The sequence below is a fragment of the Saccopteryx bilineata genome, chromosome 3 (genome assembly GCF_036850765.1).
Source record: "Saccopteryx bilineata isolate mSacBil1 chromosome 3, mSacBil1_pri_phased_curated, whole genome shotgun sequence".
Lineage (NCBI taxonomy): Eukaryota > Metazoa > Chordata > Mammalia > Chiroptera > Emballonuridae > Saccopteryx > Saccopteryx bilineata.
The window spans coordinates 14,132,689-14,156,463 of NC_089492.1; the positions used below are offsets into that span (position 1 = coordinate 14,132,689).

Consider the following 23,775-nt stretch of genomic DNA (forward strand, 5'->3'; position numbering starts at 1 on the left):
AGCTGCATGATGCTACATTGTAGAGATATACCATACAAAGTGTAGTCAGCCATTCAACTTTTGTTGGACATTTTATTTCCAATTTTTGGCTCTTCTCAACAATGTTGCAATCGAACGCTTAGAAATAGAAGCACTGAGGCAAAGAGGATCAGCATTTTAAGTTCTCTTGACTCAGATGGCCGAGTTTTTGCTCCGTAATTGGCCTTTCCCCTGGCAGTGAATGAGAGCTCCCGGCTTACCACTCAACCTACACGGGCTATTACCATGACAAAAGCTTGCCGATAACATAGGTTAAAACTGGTTTAATGTGCTTTTGTACCTTTTCTTGATTGCTAAGAAGGTGGCAAGGTTTTCAAAGACTTGCCATTTATATTTTTTCTCTGTGATTTGTCTGCTTGTGCCATTTTTTATAATGTGATGTTCAGTGGTTTTATTATTAATTTGCGAGAATGCTCTCTATATTAAGAATGTCAGTACTTTATTTTATTTTTTCTTTATTTTTTTATTTTTTTTAAGCTGGAAATGGGGAGAGACAGTCAGACAGACTCCCGCATGCGCCCGACTGGATCCACCCGGCATGCCCACCAGGGGCGATGCTCTGTCCACCAGGGGGCAATGCTCTGCCCCTCCGGGGCGTCGCTCTGCCGCGACCAGAGCCACTCTAGCGCCTGGGGCAGAGGCCAAGGAGCCATCCCCAGCGCCTGGGCCATCCTTGCTCCAATGGAGCCTCAGCTGCGGGAGGGGAAGAGAGAGACAGAGAGGAAGGGGGGGGGTGGAGAAGCAAATGGGCGCTTCTCCTATGTGCCCTGGCCGGGAATCAAACCCGGGTCCCCCGCACGCCAGGCCGACGCTCTACTGCTGAGCCAACCAGCCAGGGCCCGTCAGTACTTTATTGATTGCAAAATTTTCCCAGCCTATCATTTACCTTTTAGTTTTTTTAAAAAATATTTCCATATTGCTTATTTTTTTTTTTTTTTTCATTTTTCTGAAGCTGGAAACAGGGAGAGACAGTCAGACAGACTCCCGCATGCGCCCAACCGGGATTCACCCGGCACGCCCACCAGGGGCGACGCTCTGCCCACCAGGGGGCGATGCTCTGCCCATCCTGGGCGTCGCCATGTTGCGACCAGAGCCACTCTAGCGCCTGAGGCAGAGGCCACAGAGCCATCCCCAGCGCCCGGGCCATCTTTGCTCCAATGGAGCCTTGGCTGCGGGAGGGGAAGAGAGAGACAGAGAGGAAAGCGCTGCGGAGGGGTGGAGAAGCAAATGGGCGCTTCTCCTGTGTGCCCTGGCCGGGAATCGAACCTAGGTCCTCCGCACGCTAGGCCGACGCTGCTTTTTTTTTTTTAATAAAGATTTTATTTATTCATTTTAGAGAGGGGAGAGAGAGAGAAGGGGAGGAGGAACAAGAAGCATCAACTCCCATATGTGCCTTGACCAGGCAAGCCCAGGGCTTCAAACCGGCGACCACAGCGTTCCAGGCCGACGCTTTATCCACTGCACTACCACAGGTTAGGCTACCTTTTAGTTTTTCATAGGGTGGTTTTCAGGTTTTACAGATAAAATTTAAAATTTTTAGGTCCTGAATTTGTCAATCTTTTTCTCTTGCGGCTTCTTTCATTATGATTTTATATATAGAAAGTAACCCCCTGCCTTGATAGCTGAGCCATATTATTTTGTGTTTTCTTAAAAGTGCTTCAGCTTTATTTTTTACACTTAGCTGGTCTGGAATTGAATTTATCTTGAGTTAAGCTGTAAGACACCTCTAACCATTTTCTTGAAAGTTACCGACGATCTCAGGAGCCTGTATTATGTTATCTTTTCTCTGCTCACTAATTTTTGAAATTGTCGTCATATTTCATTACATTCTTATATACACTAGGGTGTTTCTGGGGTATCTACTCCGTGCTTCTTACCTGGCTATTAAGTCTATTATGCTTCTCTAAATTTTTTTTCTTTTGAAAATTAGAGCATGTTTTACTCTCTGGCAGAATGTGGTCCTTCTTATCACTCGTCCTTTGCAAAAAACAGTTCTAGGTTATTTTGATCACCGATTCACACAGATCAATTCTCCTAATTCAGAATCATCTGCAAAATCGGACAGAATTTTGAATGGGATTGCATTAAACAAATACTAATTTGGGAGTACAGGTACAATTTGTTTATTAGGTGGTAGACTGTGTACATAGAACCGAACCCCGGGGAACTGATGGTCTGGGTCAAGTTGAGCATCTAAATGCATGGGCTGACGCGGGGCGGCAGGGGCTGTGTGCCTTCATTTTGTGGCTGAAGGAGGAGGGAGAGGTGTTTTAAAACAAGGATAACTGACACCCGGGGAGATCGGAATGGAGGAGATGGTATGTTACCCCCTGCCCCTCCCACTGGCTGTGACTCTGGGCCCACAGCCATCTGCTTAGGGGCTCAGGTGACAAACCTGAGCAGGACGCGGGACAGGGGCATTCCTATCTTGTGAACCTGGAACCTCGGGACAGGGGCATTCCTATCTTGTGGACCTGGAACCTGGCCACCCTAAGGCTGGAGCCCTGGCATTTGCATGGCGGGTAATTTCGTCTGCAGTGGGTGAGGGTCCCTCGGGGCCCTGGTGAGGACGGGACATGGGCAGAGCAGGGCGGAGGGGGGATCACGTCTGTTTGATGACCGCTCTCAATTGACATCTTCAGTTTCCACGTCCTCACTGAACACCAGCCTCTCGATTTCCCCTCAAACACGTGCCACCCTCTCTAGAGTTCTCCACCTCCATCAGCGGCTGCCAGAATGCTTCATTCCCGCCATTGCTCCCTGGGGTCAAGACCTCTCTGCCTCACTCCACACAGTTAATCCATCATCAATCCCGTTGACTCTATCTTTGAAAGAAATCTACTATCAGGTCACTTCCACCGCCCCTGCCGCGTCTAAGCCACCACCGTCTCCCGCGTGGAGCCAAGGACAGCCTCTCACCGTTCTGCTTCCTTCCTTCCCAGACAGGAGTCAGTTCACATCGCCTTTCTCCATGAACCTCTCTCTCGGCTTCCTGTCAGGGTGACCTCCACGCCCTTACAAGAGCCTGCAAAGGCTCGGTCCAGTCCATGCCGCCCTCTCCCCCTGCTCATCACCCTCCGGCTGCGGGAACAGGTGTCTCCCGCCCCTCCCAGGGCCTCTGCAGAGCGTCCCCCCCACACCGGGCCCCTTGTTTTCATGGCTCCATTTAAAAGTCATCCCTCCCCGAGAGGCCTTTCCTGACCACCAGCCCGTCTAAAATAATGCCTCGCCCAGTCCCGGTATTTCTTCCCCCTGCTTTGGTTTTGGCATAGCACTTTTACAGTTCATTTATATATTCTGTGGTTAAAGGAGAGTTAGTTACTGACTCGTTTGTTGTTTGGCTCTCCTTCTAGAACTGTGCTCTCGATATGGCAGCCACTAGCCACACGTGGCTAATTAGTTAAAAAAAACCCCACATTCTCAGTCACACTAGCCACACTGCAAATGCTCCAGAGCTCCAAGCGGCCGGCGGCGACTGTTTTCGCCAGGGCAGGGCCTTTCTAGCGTCGAGAAACATCTGACGGGGCAGTGCTGTTCTAGAAGAGAAACTCCACAAAGGCGGGGACCTTGCACCGGGATTTCCCCAGAGCCAGGCGGTCAGACGAGGGAAATGTTTTGGCTCTTAACGTCCTCAGGGAGGTGGCGAGTCAGCCTTCAGAGGTTCCCCAAGGCTGGGGATCTGCAGCCCTAGGGGGCTCAGAGGTCAGAGCAAGCGGGCGTCACACCCACCACCCAGCAACACACGGGCGGCTCTCAGGAAGTCACACCTCCAGGCTTCGGGAACGCCACTGCTCATGTCCGAGTCCTTCACCAGGGGCCGTCAGACAGAGTGACAGGGTTGGCTCAGAGCTTTCAAAGGAAGCACCCTGTCAAGACATCAAAGCCAGAACGGATGCTCTAAGCTTGGCCGGGTGTTCTGACAGAGCTGTTAACAGATTCCGCGTTACTTCATCAAGGATGATTGTGTATGTGTGTATTTGTGTGATTGTTCCTTTGTGTTTTAAAATCATAGCACTTCACGCCGCCCCATCCCAGAAGGAATTCTGATGGGCGGGCAGGTGGCGGTGGCAGTTGGGGTGGAGAAAGGACTTGGGTGCAGGGGTCCTGGGGTTTGCACTAAGGTCCTGGCTATGCAGCTCTCTCTTCATCTGTCTCCATCCTGGCCTCTGATGTTCTCATCTGTCAAATGGGAATTTCTTTCAAAAGGTCACTGGTGTTAATTAACCTGAGTTAATTCCTGAGTTTTACTGTTTTTCCCCCCAGCCTGCTTTAAATCTGACTTGAATTTGCAGATGAGCCTACAGTATGGTCCCTGAACCACCAGTGACCATCTGGGGTGCATAGTTACATATCCATTCCTGAGCCCCAGTCCAGACTCATTAAACCCCAACACCAGGAGCAGGCCCAGGAGCCTGGGTTTCTGACGAACAGCCACGTGACTGGTGTGCACCCGGGTCTGGCGGCCTTGGCAAGAAGGCATCACTTGGCTCCCCCCGAGTCAGAAGCGTTTGGGGGCCCAGGTCAGCTCAGCGCCGTGAAGGTGGTCCCCGCTGCGTTCCACACTGAAGGTGAAACGGGGCAGGGACTCGGGCTCCCGGAGTTCCGCGGGCGAGGAGTAGTGAGCGGGCTCCGGCGCTTGGGACAAGTCAGAGGACGAGACAGAAATGGGGAGAACCGCACAGGAGAATGACGGCAGAAGAGACCAGACAGAGATGCTGGGTCCTGGATAACGAGTCAGCTTCAGAAACGACAGGGACCACAGCAGCGGGGTTGGAGGTGGGGGAAACGAGCTATAAAGAAGTCATATTTTCCCCTGGCCGGTAGCTCAGAGAGAGGGAGCATTGTTCCAATACGCCAAGGTTGGGGGCTCGGTCCCCAGTCAGGGCACATGAAGAATCAACCAGTGAATGCATAAATAAGTGGAACAACAAATCGCTCTCTCTCTCTCTCAAATCAATGAAGAAAAAAGAATTTGTATTTCCTGTTATCTATGTCTGTACTTAGCTTTTATTGGTCAGGTGCTCAGGTGCTCAGACAGACTTTTTTTTTTTTTTAAAGAAGGGCTCCCTGATCTGGTTAAGTGTAAGCAGGAAAATGCAGCACCAAGATGCTGTTTACAGGCATAATCTTTAGTATCTCCGCAAGACCAACAGGTATCTGTCTATGTGCTCCATTTCACAGGTGAGGAAACTGAGGCTCAGAGAGGTGCAAGGGGCTTCTGCGGAGGATGGAGCCAGACACTCCTACCTCTACACCCGCTGTGTGGTCCCCGTAACTCACAGGTTTTCTTCTATTGTTAACAATTCCATTTCCTGACACTGAGTCTATAAATTAGATTTTTCATAAATGCCAAGTGACTTTCCCCCTCTGGGGAGTGTTCAAAGGAGTAAGATTTTAATTGAATTATAATGTCTTTTTCAAGTTGCTACTCTTGAGACACTCTCTTATTAGGTAGAAGAAAGCTTGCATGGTCTCCTCCAGCCGAAAAAAAAAAAAAATTAGTGGATGAAATGATGTTCATGGCTGTTCGGTGTGGCCCACTACATTAGTGTCACCATGCATTGCGATGACACAGGGCACTGAGAGAGGCTAGTGTCCTAGGAGTGGTACCCTGAAACACCATCGGGTAGTACTCAGGGGCAGAGAGTGCCAGTATGTCTGAGAAGGCAGACCTTCCCGGGCCTGTGTGATCCCGGTGCCCAGAATTGACTCAGTTGCTCAGGCGCAGTGGAGTCCAAAGCTCAGACTCTTCCGGTGCACCGGTAGGAGAGGACGTGGCCCCTAGCGGCCCTGCTGCCCCTCAGCACTCACTGGGAGCACCCACCTGCCCGGTGGAAGGGGCACAGGCTGGAGCCAGGCCTCCCTGGTTTGAATCCTGGCTCTGCCACTTACTGACGGAGGAGTTCATCCTTCTCCGGGCCCAACTAGGATGCCTGCCTCACAAGCCCCAAACCCACCTGCAGCCTGGGGAACACCAAAGGCGGCACCCCCCGTTCTCTGCAGCCTCAGTCTCTGCAGCTGTAAAATGGGGTGAGTCTCCACCTGCAAGATGGGGCTCTGTGAGCACCTTCAACACTGGCACATGCTGGTTCCCTGAAAGGGTGACCCTGATTAGTGAACTAGTATTAGCGAGGAGGGACTTGGCAAAGTGAGGTTCAGATGGGCCATTCTGCCCCTCTTCCTCCTCATTCTCCCCTGCGATCATCACTCCGTGTCCCCTGATGGCCCCCGGACAGCCGGCTGCACATTTATGGTGCTCACCTCCCCTGAGTCGTGCTGCCCTGAGCTCTGTTGTACACGTCCATAGAAATTTCTACAGCAGCTGTGCCAACATTTTAATTCTCCCCATTTTGCCTCTCCGTTTTAGTTAAAGATTCCACCTTGTATCTTGCTACGAAGATCAAGGTCACCCAATCCTGCTCACAAGACAAAGGTCTCCTTCTCCCTCATCTCCACACTCATGTCTTTCCTCTCTACCTCCGGGGCGGTGACCCGCCTCCCCACCGAGAGGCGGACCCCGCTGCTGGCCCCCAGCCCGGCGCTCATCAGCTCTTATCTCCTTGCCCCTGCCCGCTGGGTTACAAACACTCCAGGCTGCCATTTCCCTAAAGAAGAAAACGAAGCAAAACGGACGTGAAAAGCCAGACTGGACTTTCCAAAGCTGCTCAATCCCGCCATCGCCTGCACAGTATTCCCGGACTCCTGCCCCCTGTGGCAGTGACGGAGAACGCAGGCTCCTGAGGGGAAGGGCTGGCCTTCCAGCCTGGTTCCTCCCTCCACTCCTTGGTGCGCGAGCCTGGACGCCGTACATCAATCTTCCCAAAGCTCGGCTTCTACATGGCCACATGGGGATAAAAACGGGGCCCCGTCAAAGGGCTGCTGAGCATATCCACCGAGCTGTTTGAGCACCCCCATTCACAACGGGCTCTGAGCTCACGACACAGGGTACCTGCTGTTAAAATGATGCCACCATCAAACGTCTCCAAGGAAGCTTGAGATTCTGTTACCGCACGTTTATCCCTCACCTCCGTGTGTTCTGTTCTCCTGCTCTGTTGATGCTGATGCTTTTTAAGGTAACTGTTAAATAGATCCCACATCACTGCCTCTGGGGGTGGGGAGGGGGCAAACCGCCTTCCTGAGCCCCCCCCCACCCCGCTTCCCTGGACTGTGTCCCTGGTTCTCCTTCTGGCAGCCCCCCCCCCCCCCCCCCCCCCCGGCAGCTCCTTCATTACTTCCTCTTCCGTCCTCCGCTCCCACAGGTGCGTCTCCCTGTCCGGGCTCCTCCTCACCCCTCTCCCCTCCGTCCTCCTGGGTGATCTCCCCCGTCCCAGAGCTCCAAGCTCACCCTCGCGGACAGATGTGGACCAGTCTGGCCTTTCTGGCCCCAGCTCCCCTCCGCAGAGCCCAGACCTGCCATTCTAACTTCTAGCTGACAGTGACAGTGAACTACACGGACCTGTAAGTGGACGAAGGCTGGAGTAATTTCATTTGCCATTGAAATTTGAGTGGTTTTTTTTTTAAAAGAAGGCCAACATGATTCATTTAAAACCAAGGAAAATAATCTGTAAATGAAAAAAGTGGAGGATCCGTATCCCATAGGTTGGCCTTAGGGCCTCTTCCTCCTGTGTGCTGGGTGCCTCTGTGAGCATCACCGGACGGTCTTTCAAATTCGACACAAGCACCAAGCTCATCGCCTGCCTCCCAACTCCAATCTTCCTGCAATGTCTCTTTCTTCTAGCTGGAAGCACCCATTCAGGCTGCAGAGCTGGATGCCCCGTGCTCTCCATCTCCCCTGCACCAGTGCATGATGCGCCAGGACCTCCTGACTGCTTCCTTTGTGTGTCCCAATTCTCCGTTCTTCCGCTGCGTCCTCCACATGGCTGTCCGCGGCAGCTGCACCCTGTCTTGGCCTGGCCTCTGGGCTTTACCTGTTTGTGGCGGGCATCAGCTGGACAGCATCCTTCCCTTCCTCCTTTGGCAATGGCAGTTCACTTCTCTCTACAGGAAGACACCCCCCCCCCCAACCCACGGTTGGCCCATGTGATCAACCAGCAGTGGGCGCTTGACCACTCAGAACATCGTGCCCTCTAACAACAGTGAGTACTTAAGGGATGGGCTCATGACCAAGTCGGAGCTAGTGTGGCTGCATTCTGGAGATTTTGTTGGGACCATTGGGAGAGAAACGTGATCCTTTTCCAGTGGGGTTGATGGAGGAATTGGATGTCAGAGCAGAAGCCCGGGCAGCCATCTTGCTGCGTCCAGAGGAACATGCCTGAGAGCTAGAAGCTGAGTTGAGAGACGCGGAGTGAGTCCTGATAACATCCCACTAAGTGCTGCTGTGCCCGAGGCCAGCACACTCACGAACTCTTCCAGCGGTCAGTCTGCTGGGCCCTTTTCCCCGTCACCTGTAACTCAAAGTGCCCTGACAGACAGAGTGTCAGGCCAACCTCCTCACTGCTACCATTTCTTTCTAAAACAGCAATTCTTAGCCGTTCCCCGCTGTGACAGACAAGCCAGGTGACACGCCCATTTGCAACACTCTCTCATTTTGTTGGGTTGGCACCATTCGTTCTCCCTTGAGAAAGAATCTCAGGACGCTTGTGGGAGTGACCTTTCTACAGGGACAACCTTGAGTCCTCGCTAATCAAGAAAAGTGAGTCGTTTGCAAATTTTAATGCTTTATTTTTAGGAACTGACAACTGATGCCATGATTGAACGTCATGTTTCTAAACATGAATCTGACCACATCATCCTCGACTTCAAAACTTCCTTAGGAGGACTGGGAACAATGGGCGTTCCTCGTCACCCATTCCCCTCCTCAAACATTCTGGGTGTTGAGAAGGGAAATAGAGCAGAAGAGTTACTTTTAGAAACAGAAACATGGACCTTGAAAAAGAGAACACAGCTCAGATGTATCTCTCTCCTCCCTCCCTCCCTCCCTCCCTCCCTCCCCTTATTCACTCATTCTTCAGTGTTTGTTATATGCCAGACACTGCTTTAGATAATCAGGAATTAAGACATAAATAAGACATAACATTCTTGCACTCAAGGTGCCTATGCTCTAGGAGGGGAAGACAGGAAATAAATAGAAAACAAAGAACTTACAGATAGCGGTAAGTGCTCTGCAGAGAGCTTCTAAACCTGCGGTGGTGGCTGAAGAGCTTACTTGCAGTGAGATAATCAGGGGAAGCCTCTTTGAGGAGAGGATCTACCAATGAAGAAAGAGTAGCCTCGACATGGTAGTGGGTACAGTGAAAGCAGGGGACACTCACCGACCACCTCTGACAGTCTGTGTTTACAGCAATTTTCAAATTATTCGGCAATTATTTAAAAATCCTACTCTCCCCAAAGACACTTTTTTGAAAGGCCTTCAAAACCGTCATTGAAAAGTACAACTTTTCACTTGTCCACACGAAAACAAAACTCTTTAATGGTTTCAGAGTGGGAACATTTCTTCTTTTTCTTAGTATAACAGAGGACTAGATAGATGAGCATGAGAGGAGTCGTGAGCTCCAAACAGCTCTAACAAAGAGGGAAGTGGGGAAGGCATCTGTGCATCTTGGTCAAATGTTAGAAGAAAATTTAATATCAAGGAATAATTTTTACAAAGTGGATTAAAAACACAAAACTATAGAAGACAGTTTTTGAATCAGGAAGGTTCACGGGGCACCTGAGTTGGAAGGCTGACAGCTGACCTAAGCCCGTCCATCAGATACGGCCATCCATGAGCTCTGGGAAGGGACAGAGTGCAACATGACAGGGGGACCCAGGATCTCATCTTTAACCACCAGTGAGCAGACTTCAGTGGCCGTCGTGCCTGGGGTGGGTGGGAGAAGTTTCTCTTAGAAGCGGGTTGTGTTGGGGTGATGGGTTCCGCCGGTGGCTGCTGGCCCCACTGAGCTGAACTGGTTCTTGGGAAGCCAGAGAAGCAGGGTGGGTAAGTCCACCAGCTCTGGAATTAGAACAGACCGGGCTTTGAATTGAACATCTGTCCAACACCTGTCAGTTGTATGATGTTGGCAAAACATGTCAGCTCTCCTGGTTGTGGTTTCTTTATCTCTAAAGCCAGAGTGAAAGCCAACCTCACAGGATTGCCAGAATCCCTCAAATAGCCTAATGCTTGTAAAGACCCCACCAAAATACCAGATACCCGCAAATAAATGCTCAACAAATGGTCGCAATGTGGATGACGCGGGAGCAGCTCCACCACGATGTGTTCTAAAGCAGAAAAATGAGTGCAACAGGAAGATCATGACAAAGGCAAGGTTAAATGGATCCCCTGGGCCCTGGCCAGATGGCTCAGTGGTAGAGCATCGGCCTGTAGTGCAGGAGTCCTGGGTTCGATTCCCGGCCAGGGCACACAGGAGAAGCACCCATCTGCTTCTCCACCCCTCCTCCTCTCCTTCCTCTCTGTCTCTCTCTTCCCCTCCCACAGCCAAGGCTCCATTGGAGCAAAGTTGGCCCGGGCACTGAGGAAAGCTCAGTGGCCTCTGCCTCAGGTGCTGGAATGGCTCTGGCCGCAACAGATCAGCACCCCAAATGGGCAGAGCATCGCCCCCTGGTGGGCATACCGGGTGGATCCCAGTCGGGTGCATGAGGGAATCTGTCTGACTGCCTCCCTGTTTCCAACTTCAAAAAATACAAAAAAAAAAAAAAAAAAAAAAAGGATCCCCTGGAGGGGCCCCAGATAGCTCAGACTCTAGATCCGAGATAGGACACTTGGGAAACTGTCACTGGGTGTGTCTGTCTGGGTTTCAAATCACAAACCTATCACATTGTAACTCACGTCTTTACTACCTCTCTTTCTCTGAACAATAAATGTAAAAAATAAAAAAAACCAACAAGATTAAGACACATTTGGAAGCAAAGTGGCTGTTATTTTTATAGTTAATTATCATTTTCTCTAAGGCAAAGCACTCCCCCTCATAGGATGAAAGCAACCCCCACACACAGGTCCCCCCCCCAGGATGAAAGCCACCACCACACACAGGTACCCCCCAGGATGAAAGCAACCCCCACACACAGGTCCCCCCCAGGATGAAAGCCACCACCACACACAGGTCCCCCCCCAGGATGAAAGCCACCACCACACACAGGTACCCCCCCAGGATGAAAGCCACCCCCCCCACACAGGTATCCCCCCTCCCCCAGGATGAAAGCCACCACCACACACAGGTACCCCCCCAGGATGAAAGCTACCACCACACACAGGTACCCCGCCCCCCAGGATGAAAGCCACCACCACACACAGGTACCCCCCCCAGGATGAAAGCTACCACCACACACACAGGTACCCCCCCCAGGATGAAAGCCACCACTACACACAGGTACCCCGCCCCCCAGGATGAAAGCCACCACCACACACAGGTCCCCCCCCCAGGATGAAAGCCACCACCACACACAGGTACCCCCCCAGGATGAAAGCCACCCCCCCCCCACAGGTATCCCCCCTCCCCCAGGATGAAAGCCACCACCACACACAGGTACCCCCCCAGGATGAAAGCTACCACCACACACAGGTACCCCGCCCCCCAGGATGAAAGCCACCACCACACACAGGTACCCCCCCCAGGATGAAAGCTACCACCACACACACAGGTACCCCCCCCAGGATGAAAGCCACCACTACACACAGGTACCCCGCCCCCCAGGATGAAAGCCACCACCACACACAGGTACCCCCCCAGGATGAAAGCCACCACCACACACACAGGTACCCCCCCAGGATGAAAGCCACCACTACACACAGGTACCCCGCCCCCCAGGATGAAAGCCACCACCACACACACAGGTACCCCGCCCCCCAGGATGAAAGCCACCACCACACACACAGGTACCCCCCCCAGGATGAAAGCCACCACTACACACAGGTACCCCCCCCTGTGGGAAAATCAGGGCTGGGAGAAGAGTGATGTGTTTCTGAAAGTGGGGGGAAAATATCTTGCTGAGACAGAAAGAAAAAAAAATGAATTCTGGTTTCCCCTGTCACATAAATAAATAAGGCACTATCAAATGTTTAAGATAGGCCTGCTCTGATTTACACGCCATCAAATTCTGCTATCAAAACACTTAGCGAGGCAGCGAGGCCAGAAGGATTTATCATATCAACAATTCCGCGTGTCGCCTCTTCATTTCATCCCTCAGGTAACGCGAGTGCGCTCCATCTCCCCACAGCGTGGCCTCTATTCCCCGGGCACAGAGCAGGGCGAGAGGGGCTTTGCTGCAGTCGCTGCTTCTGCGCATCAGATCCCCTCTCCCTTCCGTCCCCCCCAGCCCTCCCTCCAGCCTGCCAGCCTGCATCCCTGAGCCCACTGCTATCTCTTGAACCCTTTCATCTCTACCTTGAAGAGACTTCCCTTCACCTCAAAGCCTGGGATAAAGGCTGGAGGTTTACTTGTACTCTCGGGCACAATGTCCTCCACCGAGCCATTCATCCAGGCCGGTTCAATCCCACACAAAACCCACAAAGATTCAAACTGCACCCAGGGGCTCTATTTCTCATCTCTTTGCACAGGAGACTGGGGCTAGCAGGCTGAATAATGAACCCCGAAGATATTCAGGTCCTAATCTCTGGATCCTGTGAATGTGACCTTAAGTGGCAAAAGGGACTCGGATGATGTGATTAAGGATCTTGAGATGGAAAGACTGTCCTGGATTATCCAGGTGGGACTTAATATAATCACAAGTGTCTTTCACAGTGGAGGGCAGATTATCGACTATATTCCCTCTGATATACTTTGTATCGCCGGGACTCTTCTGCAGCCGCTAATCAGGACTCCGTAATCCCTTCCCCTCTTTAACCCAGCGCCCTTCCTTCTGACAACCACCAGTCTGCTCCCTGTGTCTAGCAGTCTGTTTCAACTTTGTTTGTTCATTTATTTTATTCTTTAGATCCCACATAGAAGAAGTGAAGTCATATGGTACCTTCATATGACTTCATAGGTGGGTACTGAAAATATTGGGGGAGGGGGAACACTTTATAAAGTATATGATTGTCCAACCACTACACTGTACACCGAAAATGACTACAAAGTCATACTGAATGTAACTGAATGTAAACTGTAATAGAAAAAATAAAAGGTGCCCTGGCTGGGTGACTCGGTTGGTTAGACCAGTGGTCGGCAAACTCATTAGTCAACAGAGCCAAATATCAACAGTACAATGATCGAAATTTCTTTTGAGAGCCAAATTTTTTAAACTTAAACTATACAGGTAGGTACATTGTTATTAACTTAATTAGGGTGCTCCTCAGCTGTCCAAAGAGCCGCATGTGGCTCGCAAGCTGCGGTTTGCTGACCACTGGGTTAGAGCGTCAGCCGAAAGCTCAGAGGTTGCCGGTTTGATCCCCAGTCCAGGCACATGCAGAAACAGATCAGTGTTCCTCTCGCTCTCTCTTTCTCCCTTCCCCTCTCTCTAAAATCAATTAAAAAATTAAGAACAATAAAAATAAAATGTAAAGTTCTTTCAAAAAAATAGGCAGAGGGAGGGAGGATTGGCTACGGAGAGGAGGAGGTGATGTGATGATGGAAACAGATGGGAGTGATGCCCTTTGATGATAGAAGAAGGTGCCAGAACAAGGGGCCACGGGTGGCCGCCGGATGCTGAGAAAGCAAGGAAGCCGGTTGTCCTCGTGGCCTTGTGAGGCCTCCTTCACGAGCAGCCAAATGAAAGAGAACGCACGTGGGCCTGTTTTACCGATGGTCCCGAGCTATACACACACGCCACCAGGAAGCGAAAAGCTACAATAAAGTGCGGCAAGGGGCTGTGGAATTCTGTGGTCTCCCGTGTTCCCTGTGACCCCTCGCCACAGTTCATTGTAGCTTTTCAGTTCCCGGTGGCATGTGTGTCTTCACTTAAGAAATCAAGCAAATAGCTAACAACAAACTGATGGCAGGTGGGCAGCCTGACTCAGGGGTAGTCAACCTTTTTTTTTTTTTTTTTTCCATTTTTCTGAAGCTGGAAACAGGGAGAGACAGTCAGACAGACTCCCGCATGCGCCCGACCGGGATCCACCCGGCACGCCCACCATGGGGCGACGCTCTGCCCACCAGGGGGCGATGCTCTGCCCATCCTGGGCGTCGCCATGTTGCGACCAGAGCCACTCTAGCGCCTGGGGCAGCGGCCAAGGAGCCATCCCCAGCGCCTGGGCCATCTTTGCTCCAATGGAGCCTTGGTTGCGGGAGGGGAAGAGAGAGACAGAGAGGAAAGCGCTGCGGAGGGGTGGAGAAGCAAATGGGCGCTTCTCCTGTGTGCCCTGGCCGGGAATCAAACCCGGGTCCTCCGCACGCTAGGCCGACGCTCTACCACTGAGCCAACCTTTTTATACCTACCGCCCACCGGTTCCACAGTAATGGTGATTTATAAAGTAAGGAAGTAACTTTACTTGATAAAATTTATAAAGCAGAGTTACAGCAAGTTAAAGCATATAATAATAATTACTTACCAAGTACTTTATGTCGAATTTTCGCTAAGTTTGGCAGAACAAATCTTTTTTTTGTTTGTTTGTTTGTTTTGTATTTTTCTGAAGCTGGAAACGGGGAGACAGTCAGACAGACTCCCACATGTGCCCGACTGGGATCCACCTGGCACGCCCACCAGGGGGGGCGCTCTGCCCACCAGGGGGCGATGCTCTGCCCCTCCGGGGCGTCGCTCATTGCGACCAGAGCCACTCTAGCGCCTGGGACAGAGGACAAGAAGCCATCCCCAGCGCCCGGGCCATCTTTGTTCCAATGGAGCCTCGGCTGCGGGAGGGGAAGAGAGAGACAGAGAGGAAGGAGAGGGGGAGGGGTAGAGAAGCAGATGGGCGCTTCTCCTGTGTGCCCTGGCCGGGAATCGAACCCGGGACCTCTGCACGCCAGGCCGACGCTCTACCACTGAGCCAACCGGCCAGGGCAGAACAAATCTTTATAAAACAACTTACTATAGTTAAATCCATCTTTTTATTTATACTTTGGTTGCTCCACTACCGCCCACCATGAAAGCTGGAGCGCCCCCTAGTGGGTGGTAGGGACCAGGTTGACCACCACGGGTGACTTGTTATGGGAAGGCACTCCTCCAGGGCAGGGGCAGGGACTGCCACCCCCACCCTTGACTCCACCCTGGCATCAGCAGGGGAGATTTTAACTACCCCAGTGTCAGGTGCACCCCATACCAATGAAGCCAGACTTTCTGGGTGTGGGGTCCAGGCATCTTTATTTTTTTAAAGCCCAGTTCCAATGTGCAGTCTCATGCCAGCCACCTTCTAGGGGACTGAGTGCATGGGTGGCACTCTGTGGATATGGAGGACACTCTGTGACGGGGTTATTCTCACTCTGTTCCCCTGCGAAGTGGGAACATCAATGTGGTCTGTTATCCCACCTGAGCAGTTGTTGGAAAGAACAGGCCATCCTATTTGTGTTCTCCGCTCCTTCCCACACCCATCGTCCCGGGTTAGGCCTTGCTCCCGTGTCCCTTGTCCTGTCACAGGGTCTCCCAATCCACCTCCCATACGTGGCTACGGGCTTTTCCAGGGCATTGTCCAAATGCCTGCCTTGTGCTCTGCCTCAAAAACAGATCATGGCACGGCACCCCCAGTTACTCCCTGCCCTGGCTCCCTAGTGCTCCCGGAATCTTGTCCATATCCCAGTCTCAGCTGTGAAGCCCTGCCCAGACTGTCTGGGCTGTGATCCTCTGTACGGCGCACTCACTGTTTCTGAAGCTGCCCTGTTCACACTGCTCTCTCCGCCCGGAATGGCTCTCTCTCTCTCCACAGTCTTCCTATCAAACTCAGCCTGTCTTCCAAACCCTGCTCGGATCTGTTCTCTCACAAGAACCTGACTGACTCCCTCTGCGACCAGTGTGCTCCCCCCTCGTGCTCAGAGAACACAATGTGAATGTTGCCCAGGTCTCTAGAGTTACCGGTCTAGGTGTCTCTCCCCTAGCGGCTCAGGGGCTCATTTGGGAAAGATCCCTGTCCTTTTCATTACTGTGTCTTCCACAGCTCTGAGCACTGGCGCCTCCTCAGTAGGTGCTCAACCAACGTTTAATCTATGAACATCGATCACACCTCGTTACTTTATCCGCTAGCCTGCACATCACCTTGGTGTCCAATGCCATTTGCAGAAGCCAGGCCCCTAACAACCTCATTTGGCAATTATCTGATTTCAAGAGGGACGACAAATTAGTACTCTCTCTCAGAGATCTCGTGACCACTGACAGAGTAAGTTCTATAAGTCTCCCCTATATTTTTCTTAGTAGCAGGATATAGCTGACTCAACTTCAAAGCAGGCCCAGAGGTCTGTGAATACTCCTGTATTGTAAGCAGCAGAGGTAACTACAGCAGTAATAACAACTGAGCACCCAGCCACTTAGGATCAACCGCTGGGTATGGGCATGCTGAATCTTCTGCTCTTTCTGCCTGGGCTACTGGCTGTTCACTGATTGGCTGGCTCATTCATTCATTCATTCATTCAGTTAAAAATGCAGTGACGGCTTAATATATGTCAGCACTGTTTTGGACACTGGGAATACTGCCCTCTGGAGCTTATAGTTTGGAGGCCTGGGCTATGTCCCCTAGAGACAGAGAGAAAGAGATTGGATGGAAGAGAGCATGAGGTCAGGCTTTGGCCCAAGTCCATCTCTGCACACCACCTGTTATGGGTTGAACTGCGTTCCCCCCCAAAAAGGAGATGTTGAAATCTTAACCCCCAGTACCTCAGGATGTGAGTGTATTTGGAAACAGGATCTTTCTGGAGGTAACCGGTTAAAATGAGGTCATTAGGGTGGGCCCTAATCCAATATGACTAATGTCCTTACGGAAAGGGGAAATTTGGATGCAGAGACAGATGCACACAGAGGGAAGATGGTGTGAGGAGACCCAGGGAGAAGAGGGTCTTTCATAAAAGCCAAGAATGCCCGAGGCTCCCTAGAGCTAGGAGGTGGGTCTGGGACAGCACCCTCAGGCAGAGCGTGGTCCTGCTGGCATCCTGAGTCAGCCTTTGGCCTCCAGAATGAGAGAGAATACATTTCTGTCATTTAAGTTATCCAGTTGGTGCTTTGCTATGGCAGCCCTGGGAAATGAATGTGCCACCCAACGCAGGACCTTCTCTTTCCAGACGACCATGTGCTGGCGAGGCCTGGCCTGGCCGCTTCGGCCAATTGTGAAAATCTGGGCTCATCTTTCATCAGGAAAGAGCACAGCGACTTGGGGAGTCAGTGCGTCCCTTTGAGCAGAGCAGATGTACGAACTCTGGGCACTTACACTCCAGGTAACTGCGGGGCGACTGGAGTCTCAGAGGACACGCTGTGGGGCATGCGCAGTTAGGGGCTGGGACAGAATTCTGGTTTGCACGTACGTCTGCAAGCCGCCAGCGACCCGGAAACGTGTGCTGTTCGACTTCCCGTCCCCTGTGCTCGATGACGTTGCCCTGCCTTTCAGTTCTGCTCTCAGGTTCTGCCGTCGGCTTCTCCGACCTTCCATCTAGGGCAAGCAGGCGGGTAGGTGTGGTGACCTCATAGTCAGTGGTGTGGCAGATTCAACACTGCCACACATTCTTTGATGCCTCTCCCATGGAGAGGTGGGGTCCACATCCACATCCTTATACCCCCTTCCAGCCGGGCTCTTTGTGACTAGTTTGACCAGTAGAATGTGGCAGAAGTGACACCATGACAGTTCTGGGCCAAGCCCTTTAGGAGGACACGCTGTGTCTGCTGCCTTCCCCTTGGCGCTCCGGCCACGGGGGAAGAAATCTGACTACCCTGAGGCCGCCTCGCTGTAGAGAAACCCAGGTGGCCCACCTGGAGGGAACTACTCAGCCAGCCTCTGCTGTTCAGGCCCCATTGTTTTAAGTCACCTCAACCGGGGCCCCCAGAGATTGTGGAGTTGAGAAGAGTCCTAACCGCTACGCTCTGTCTCAACTTCTCTCTCATGGGCTTGTGAGTAATACTGGATTTCTGTCTGAAACCCTGATGTGCTGGTGTCATTTTTAGGCAGCAACAGTTTACCAGAACGGAGACAGACCCCAGATACCAGCCAAGACTCTGAGAAGATGCTCTCCACCTGGGCTTCAAGAACCTCAAGTCATTTTAAGAGTGAAGGAAGGGGGCGGGGACCACCTGGCTGGTTCAGTCAGCAGGAACTGCTCCATCTGCAGCCCCCCAGCGCCCCCAGGGACAGATAGAAAATGTAACAAGAAGGCAAGAGAATCTCTTTCTGTTACACAACACAACTGCTAATAGCTCTGTGCTGGCCAGGTGCTTCGTGTGTTATTGCCGAACTTCACAGATCTTGGAAGAAGGTGTTTGCAAATACTGAAACTGCAGCTTGGGGGTGATGACTAAGGTGCTCGAGGACCACAGCTAGTCCAAGGGGATCTGGGGTTCAAACCTGGGCTCCAAGGTTTGGCTTTTGAAAGAACCCAAGGGGCTTCAAGTTGGGGTGACCTGATGTAGGAAATGAGGGGAGAAGGAACAGGAGGAAGGTTTTTTAGAAGAAATAAGGTAAACTGTGTTTATCCAATAAGTTTGTAAAATATGATTTTTATGTTTGCTTGCTTATAGCAGCACCAGGTATATGTGGTCTGTGAAATGGCAAATTACCTTCCTGCTTGGGAAGGGCCGCTGTTTAGCTAATGTGTGCTGGAGGAGAGGTTTTTGCGCCAGAGGGTTTTGACAAGAGAGAGCAGAGGAGAAGAGAGATTCTGCCCCTCCACTGAGAGGTGCGGTAGGGTTTCTTTTTTCCTCCCTGATCCCTTGCTCTCCACGGGGAAAAGCAGGTTTCTGCTTTGCCCTTGGCTTTCTTGAGGCTTGCCTGTCTTGGTGAGACACCAATAAACAGAACAGCCCACCATCCTCTGGCTCTGCTGTTTCTTTATCATCTGCCCAAATTCAGTGAGAACCTACACACGAATGGCCACGATGGCGGCAGCTCCTGGCCCTACCAGCTGTAATCCAGCTATTCAAAGGTCTCCCTTCAGCGTCTGCCATGTTACCCAACACGGAAGGTTCGAGACACCAACCTAGAAATCTCACACAGCCTCTCAGAGTAGTTTGGTGGGAGCAATGGCTACGGACACGCTCTGCTAAGAGTTTTCTGCAGGACTGAGGACCGATGCTGTGTAAGGCCCTAGCATCTGCTGATTTGGGGAGTGGATATATTATATTTAGTGGTGGAACAGTTTTTCTTTGTTTTGTAACACTTACAAAAAATCCTGTTTGTCCTATTTCTCTCTCTCTCTCTGTTCCCCTCTCTTTCTTTTTTCACGAACTTGCAAGTGATGTTGCCATTTTTTCCATAGCAACGCGCTAAGATACTGTCTCCGCTTTGCTGGGAGAAGTCTAAGTCGGACCGGGAGGAGGGAAAGGAAAATGCGGGAATGGGGTGGGGAAGAAATGCTAAAACTTCAAAACCCAGCACGAAGGCCAAACAGGCCTTGAGCCCTGTCAGTACCAAGAGCTACAAGTGTCCCAGCACCTGCTCCCAGCCCTAGCGGGCCATGATACTGACATTGTATCATTCTTTCTGAAGTGCTCTCTTCCGTCAATTCTCTCTCAATCCTTCTGATGACGGTAGGCAGATAGCTTTAAGTAGGTGACACCTTGTCTTTAATGCTTTCCCTTAATGGGAACTCATCTCTCCTTTTTAAAAGGAGGTGGATCTAGACCAGGGGTCCCCAAACTACGGCCCATGGACCAGGCTGCATGCGGCCCCCTGAGGCCATTTATCCGGTCCCTGCCACACTTTTGGAAGGGGCACCTCTTTCACTGGTGGTCAGTGAGAGGAGCACAGGATGCATCTGTATGTGGCGGTCTGGCAAAGCATGGCGTTGCTCACATACAGTACTACTTCCGGTGACGCCGGAGGCACGCCTCACAGCTCCGGAAGTGCGTCATATCACTTATTACGGCTAGCAGTGACAAATATGAAACCAGACATTGACCATCTCATTAGCCAAAAGCAGGCCCATAGTTCCCATTGAAATATTGGTCAGTTTGTTGATTTAAATTTACTTGTTCTTTATTTTAAATACTGTATTTGTTCCTGTTTTGTTTTTTTTACTTTAAAATAAGATACGTGCAGTGTGCATAGGGATTTGTTCATAGGTTTTTTTATAGTCCGGCCCTCCAATGGTCTGAGGGACAGTGAACTGGCCCCCTGTGTAAAAAGTTTGGGGACCCCTGATCTAGACATTCAGGGAGGGTTGGAGTGCAGGGAAGCATGAAAACCCAGCCCCAATGCTGGGCCCTGCGGCCCCCACTGTTACCCACACCATCTCCCCCTTCCTCACGACAGCCCTGGGTGAACATTCTCATCTCCATTTCCCTGAAGACATTCTGGACCTGAACCCAGGAATCCAGCAGGTGCCATTAACCAGAGCCCTAGAGGCACGGAGCTGGAGCAAACGGCCGTGCCCTCTACTGTGGTTTGGCATAGTGTAGTGTGCCCACGTGGAGCGCAGCCACTTTGGCCGGAAGGCTGGGAAAAGCCAGCACCTCCTGTCAAGGGTGACAAGCATTAAGTGGATCTACTTTGTCCTGTTCTTTCCAATGTGACCTTGAACTCTCACGTCTGTTCTCAGAGAGGCTGCCGCTGCGGTGCACTAGCGAGCACATGGGAAGGAGGGTGCCTGGCAGCCGTTCCACAGTAACACCTGGCGAGAGTACCTGACACGGGAACATCCTCCTATAATGTTAGGTAAACAATGAGGTTATAACACACCAGATGATCCCATTTACCTGAGGTCTGGGAAAGGCAAAATTAGACCCAGACCAGCGACTTTCAGGGGTTGTGGGCGGAGGTTAACCACAAGCATAAGAGAATATATTTTGGGGGTGATAAAATTCCTCTACATCTTGATTTTGGTGCTGGTAATTCAACTATGTGGGTTTATCAAAAGTCGTGGAAGGTGTACCTGGTGGTGATGACCCTGCAGCGGGGACCTGCGGCAGCTCCAACCCCCGGTCCAGGCTGGGAGAGCGGCCTCTGCGGCAATGCTGAGGCCCAGGGGAAAGGCGAGGCCCCTCCCCCAGGAGCTCCCACCCTCACCCCTGGTGGCTTTGGCTCTTTCCCAGATTCTGATGTCATCAGCCGAGCCTGGGGGTGTGAGAGGGAGAGGTGTTCGCTTCTACAGGTACAGCGAGGCTGTCCGGGAAGGAAAGCTGTTGGGCTCCAGCCTGTCTTTCCTCTCCCATTCATCTGAGAGGCCTTGAGCGAGCTACTTCCTCAGCCTCCCACGCAGCTCCCCAATTCTTGAACTGAGCTCCCCTCCCTCTCCTCTCTCCATGAAAACTGTGCTCAAGATAAACAATTTCTTGAGGGCTACACCCGAGCAGCGTGCCAGGCTCTGCGTGGGTCCCCAGGCCCACAGCAAACTAATCCTGTCTAATAAAAACACCGGCGAACAACAACGCAACTGACAAAGGCGGCGGGACAGTTTCCAATGGGAACCCCTGGGTCTCCCATTCCTCCATGTGAAATGGTGACGATAGTGGTGCTTCCTTCACGTGGCTGTGAGGATTAAATGTGTTTAACAAGAGGCACTTGGAACAGGCCCGAGTCCAGGTAAGCGCTCAGGTGACGCTAGCCATTCATTCTGTCATTACAACTTGTGTGAGTCCAGACACGAGGATCAGAGTCCCGAGGGCTCTGAAAGGTAAAAGAAAGGTGGGGTCATTTCCAATGAGGGGTCCCAGAAAGCCTTCAGAGTAGTGGTCCGTGCTGCCTTAAGACTAGTGTGTTGAGAGGAATCCTGGTGCTGCCAGTGGGCAGAAATGGCCGGTGATTGCCTGCTGATGTCTGCTCTGAGCGAGGAAGGCGGAATGCCTGTGCGTGTGCCTCCCTGGCACGGTGATGGACTGCTGGTGTCTGCTCTGAGCGAGGAAGGCGGAATGCCTGTGCGTGTGCCTCCCTGGCACGGTGATTGCCTGCTGGTGTCTGCTCTGAGCGAGGAAGGCGGAATGCCTGTGCATGTGCCTCCCTGGCACGGTGATTGCCTGCTGGTGTCTGCTCTGAGCGAGGAAGGCGGAATGCCTGTGCGTGTGCCTCCCTGGCACGGTGATGGACTGCTGATGTCTGCTCTGAGCGAGGAAGGTGGAATGCCTGTGCGTGTGCCTCCCTGGCACGGTGATTGCCTGCTGGTGTCTGCTCTGAGCGAGGAAGGCGGAATGCCTGTGCGTGTGCCTCCCGGCCTCTGTCGTGTTTGTTTCAGGATCCAGACATGCCAGGGCACATCTGGAATTCTGGCAGGACAAGTCTGCCAATAATTTTTTGAATTCTAAGGCCTCAGGGCTGGTTTGGGAGGTAGCGTGCGTTCCAGGCAGGCACGTACCCTGACTGCAGAACCCGCCGCAGTCGTCAGAGGGAAACGCAGTTCTGACTGCGGCCCGGTGCCTGAGCTTTGTCAGATCATCCTTTGCCCCAGATCCCAAGGATCCATGTCTCATCCCGAGGGGAGGGGACAAGTAAAAACTGCCAGGGTTGTCTCAACAAATTTCTCTGCACGAAGTGGCAGTGCCAGGGCCCCGTGGTGGAATGTAACGTGTGCGCGCGCACACACACACGCGGGGAAGTCTCCTCATTGCAGCGCGGTCCACTGTGGGCTTGACTGCGGTGTGGGGGGACATGGGGCCTTGGGCACAAAACTGTAGATGCTGTGTGACCCCAAAAGGGCAAGACAGGAAGCCCAGCCCAGGTAGGGGCAGGTGGTTTCGCGGTGGCTCCCAAGGGTGAGGAACACCCACAGCGTTCTCTGAGGACTCCCGGAAACAGCCAGGGGGCTGAGCCGCCACCGCAGTGGGTGGGGACAACGCCCTAAGCATACACAGTGGCCCAAAGGTGCACCCCAGGCTGCGCGCCCCGGGAAACACAGCTCATGGTTGTGATGCCGCGTGAGGAGGGCTCCAAGCGCTGAGACGAGGAGCTGGATGGAGTCACAGGTAGAAGCGTGGGGCCAGTGGAGGCTGCGGATGAGGGTCTGGAAGAGGAGAGACGTCAGGAGCGGAGGAGGGGCAGGAGCAGAGGAGGGCAGGAGCAGGCGTCCAGGGGCACAACGGGGCACGCTGGCCAGGGCATGGCACGGCTTTGGGGTGGACGGAGGTCGCGAGGCACGTGGTGAGAATGGAGCGAGGAGGCGCGGGGAAGGCAGGTTGCGGGGCGCGTGGCCCTGAGGAGCAAGGACTCGGACCGCTGTCACGGCCTCGGGACCAGCACGCAGGGCGTTTCGGGAAGAAACAGTTCAATGACGGGTTAGGCAGGAGCTGAGACGAGGGCGCGGGTAGAGGCTCCGTTCTTCCCGAGAGCATTGTGCAGAGGAAAGCCCTCTCGGCCGTTTAAAGAAGCGCGAACCCGAAAAGCAAGACGGTGAGCGGACACGGCGGAGAATGAAGGGTGTGCGCGACCGTGTGCACATCAAGCACGAGCGTACGAGGTGTGTTCCCTTCTCAGCCCCGGGCCTCAAAGAAGTTCCTCTAGATTTAAAAGGAAAAGAAGAAGAAAGGCCCCGAAGCCCCTCTCCTCCGGATTGAGGTGGGAGACACAAAGCAAAGGGGTGATTAGAGCGTTCCCAGGATGCACTGCGACTCCTTGCAGGCGCGGGTGGGGGGTGGGGGTGGGGACCCCGTGGGGACCCCTCCTAACCTGGGCCCCTCCTAACCTGGGCCTCGGCGCGGCGCTCTCCCAGCCCCCACGGCTCAAAGGGACGGGCTGGGAGACGCACAGGGTCCCCCCAGCCCCCGCGGCTCAAAGGGACGCGGCCAGGAGAC

At 52.6% G+C, this 23,775-nt stretch overlaps 1 protein-coding gene and 1 non-coding gene across 2 annotated transcripts in view; one reads left to right on the forward strand and one right to left on the reverse strand.

The window, feature by feature from the left end:
• The window catches only part of ZHX2 (zinc fingers and homeoboxes 2), a 73,856-nt gene that overhangs the window by 17,127 nt on the left and 32,954 nt on the right, over positions 1-23,775 (reverse strand). The window lies entirely within an intron of this gene.
• Positions 10,323-10,398, forward strand: TRNAY-GUA (transfer RNA tyrosine (anticodon GUA)). The gene has a single exon. It is a non-coding gene; the product is annotated as a tRNA-Tyr (tRNA).